This window comes from Pollicipes pollicipes, unplaced genomic scaffold, assembly GCF_011947565.3.
Source record: "Pollicipes pollicipes isolate AB1234 unplaced genomic scaffold, Ppol_2.1 Scaffold_3216;HRSCAF=3773_pilon_pilon_pilon, whole genome shotgun sequence".
NCBI lineage: Eukaryota > Metazoa > Arthropoda > Thecostraca > Pollicipedomorpha > Pollicipedidae > Pollicipes > Pollicipes pollicipes.
The window spans coordinates 1,118,883-1,122,494 of record NW_023596251.1 but is presented as its reverse complement, the minus strand read 5'-3'; the positions used below and the strand labels follow the sequence as shown (position 1 = coordinate 1,122,494).

At 57.7% G+C, this 3,612-nt stretch overlaps 1 long non-coding RNA gene across 1 annotated transcript; it reads left to right on the top strand.

Moving 5' to 3' along the window:
• The first annotated feature begins 1,051 nt into the window (after positions 1-1,051).
• LOC119091076 (uncharacterized) lies at positions 1,052-2,961 on the top strand. Its single transcript, XR_005093354.1, has 3 exons — positions 1,052-1,102; positions 1,491-1,594; positions 2,848-2,961. It is a non-coding gene; the product is annotated as an uncharacterized LOC119091076 (long non-coding RNA).
• The last annotated feature ends 651 nt before the right edge of the window (positions 2,962-3,612 follow it).

The following is a 3,612-nucleotide window of genomic DNA, read 5'->3' as shown; positions in this document are numbered from 1 at the left end:
GAATCATCTTGCAACCTGTGGATGGCCCGGAGCCGAAGGTTGTTGTATTTTGATCATTTTGGCATCTTTGCATCATTTGCATCGTTTTGGCACACTTGGTCCCTATGAGTTTTGCTGTATTGCCATTGTATCGTTCATCATAAAACATGTATATTCTAAAGCTGAACCTTAGGCGCGCCTGGAGGGCATGTTTCCGAAAAATGGTGTCTTTTGAAACATTTTGCATGCATTCGATTTTGAGACTGAGGCGAAGGGTGTGTCGCAGTGTTCCAGCAGACTCACAGGGGATCTGACGCCGAGGGTGATGAGGGAGTTAGACGTTGTTATTGCTATTGTATATGCTATATTGCTGCTTTGTTGTATATGCTATTGAAGCTTTTCTCGCGGTGCCCAGATTTGACCATTGAAGCATGTTGAAATTTGCTTGCTGACCCACGAACAGATTTAAAGCCTTTTTCTACGCGTTTCAGGCACATTTCTTCCGCTACATGGCCATGGAGCTGAACACGGATGAAATTGAGAGGGAAAATATTTGGCTAGGAATTGACCGCATAGACGGGAAGGGGACGTCTTACATCACCTCGTTCGGTGACCGCTTCTCCCCCACTGGGTTCACCATGGCATGTAAGTAGGCACGTTAAACGGAATATTACGCATTGAAAGGTATTGAGGCAGGCATCAGATGTGATGGAAAAACTGTCTTTTTACAATCAATAAGCTTTTAAGAGTAGCAGACTGCTCTAGATAACAGCACTGGGTCACTTTGCTGGTGACCCAGTGCCTTCGCCATACCTGTCACCGCACGGACGACGATAGGAACCAGATGTCCCGCGTGCCACCGTCCCGCCGACAAGATGACCCGGACTACTAGGTGTGACCCGGAGTGTGAGCTCTGTTCGATGCCACGTGACCTCACGTGGCGCGCGAGCCTTCTGCTGACTCGTGCGATCCCCAGCGTGGCTGCTGGACGGCGACGGAGCGGCCGGCCACGACTGCATAGCCATGTCCAGCGACGAGATGGTGGCAGGGTCCGAGAGCTCGCGCTACAGATGGAAACACCAGCCCTGCAGCTTGCGCGCCCACTACGCCTGCCACTACAGGGGTGCGTGGCCTGGCAGCGCCGGCTCGGGCTGCTTGCCAAGGCTCTCCGTCTGTGGCTCGAAGGCCGGCACCAGGGCCAACCCGTGTGCTGCTCAGAGCGTTCCGAACGCCCGCAGCAGGGGCGCTTGGGCGAGGTCTGTGGACACTAACAGTCCTGGGTCTCCCAGGGTGTGTGAAGCGGGCTCTGGCCTGCTATGCACTTCAAGCGCGAGCACAGGTGTGGCGTTGGCCGGGTCCGCCTGGAATGCCAGCCGTATGGGCCGGCTCGTATGTAACACGAATGCTATTTATGTCATCGGTACAATGTGAGTGCAACGAGTGCAATGGGTCAGTGTTTTCAGTGCAGATGTTAGTTGCGATCGATCACCATTTCTGTTCGTGAATTTCAGGACGTGAGATCAACAATAGGATCTGTCCAAAAAGCTTTCCAATGTTCCATAAGAGCCGCTGCTTCCGACTGGTCAACGAAACCATGACATTTGTCCAGGCGGAGGTAAGTGAAGGCAGCCGACATTCACAACGATGTGCCCGATAGATGCGAACGATGCGAACGATAAAATCCGCCCAAGAAAACCTTCTTATCCCGATGGCGTGTTTTCCTTTTGGCACTGTTCAACGAGCTTCAGTGGCAATATCTTCTGGCTTCAAGGTGCATTAAATGAATTTCGGTGAAAGTGAGACCTGATCTTAAGCTGCGTATAAGGCTTTTCGTCTGAGCCGGTCTGCCAACTCTTCACGATTTCTCATTGCCATGGACGCAAGAAGTTCCCCATTTATGTGGTCGCGTGAATTCGGAGTATGTACATGCAAACAACCATGTCATTGACCTCCCTTTGTGACTGTGTCTATGCGGTGGGATGGCGTGTCTGTACGTGGATGAGTGTCTCTCTGCAGGCATGATATCTCTTGCTGTACCTTTACCTGAAGACTGTCACTTTCGACTGCAACTGAGCTCATTTTAGTACCGTCAACAGTCAGCAAAACACCCCGAACGTGAGCAGACCTCAAAGCATAGTCTACATGTCTTCCGCGCTCATTTCCCATGGTAGTCCTCAGTTGAATTGAACTCTGAAGTTTGCACTGATGTAGTTCCGTCCAACGAGTATTGTCAGACTGGGCCCATGTGGGGACCACCCCTGATGGTGTCAGCCGCCGACTGGGTCCGTGTGGGGACCACCCCTGATGGTGTCAGCCGCCGACTGGGTCCGTGTGGGGACCACCCCTGATGGTGTCAGCCGCCGACTGGGTCCGTGTGGGGACCACCCTGATGGTGTCAGCCGCCGACTGGGTCCGTGTGGGGACCACCCCTGATGGTGTCAGCCGCCGACTGGGTCCGTGTGGGGACCACCCCTGATGGTGTCAGCCGCCGACTGGGTCCGTGTGGGGACCACCCCTGATGGTGTCAGCCGCCGACTGGGTCCGTGTGGAGACCACCCTTGATGGTGTCAGCCGCCGACTGGGTCCGTGTGGGGACCACCCCTGATGGTGTCAGCCGCCGCAAGTGGTGGCGGAAGCTGAAGGGTATTGTGACAGACCGTGTGACTGTCTGTGTGACGGGCCATGTGACGAGTCGTGTGGTGGACCTATGACGGACTTTGACGTACCTGTGGCGTTACGGACCATGTGTCATGCCGCCCACGTAGTGGACCGTGTGACGTGACGGACCGTGTGACGTGACAGGCCGTGTGACGGACCGTGTGACTCGCTGTGTGACAGCCCGATCGGTGACCCGTTTCCGGTCCCCAGGTGGAGTGCGCCCGCTCCACGGACGGCAAAAGCCGGCTGGTGCGGCCCCATGTCCGACTCAGCATGCTGTGGTACCTGGCCAACAACGTGACCAAGGGCGCCTGGGTTGGAGCCGACGACCGGCTGCGGCAGGGGCTGACGGACAGGTGGGCAGGCCTGCGGCAGGGGCTGGCGGCAGATGGGGCAGGCTGCGGTAGAGGCTGACGGACAAGTGGGCAGGCTGTGGCAGGGGCTGACGGACAGATAGGCTGGCTGCGGTAGAGGCTGACGGACAGATGGGCTGGCTGGTGGGTGGGCCTGACCCTGCCGAGCGGGCGGGTCAGCCGCTCCAGCGACGCTGCCGAGCTCCGACACCGAGCTCCGCGCCTGACCGTCGTTCAGCTGTCGTCGGGTGTCGGGTCCGCGCGTGTAACAGCTGACAGTCGTGTGGCCGTCACATCCTGCTGAAGTCGGACCGGCGTGTCTCTGTGGTAGAAGCTGAGTTACAGGTCCTGTAGCACGGGGCCAGACGCCGGGACACGTCCACTGACACGTCGGGGCCCGACTGCCGACAGTGGCGGAGTCCCCTTACTGACCGCGGTGCTTGCGGCCATGCCGCTGCCCGGCGGACTCCTGGCCGAGGACGCCGCGAACCAGACCACCCCGGCCTCGACAGTGCTGGGTGGCCAGCTGCCCGGTGGCTGCATGGCTGTCCAGGACGGCGGCTACGCTGTGGTCGACTGCGGGGAGCAGCGGAGTCACCTCTGCGAGTACACTGGGAGCACC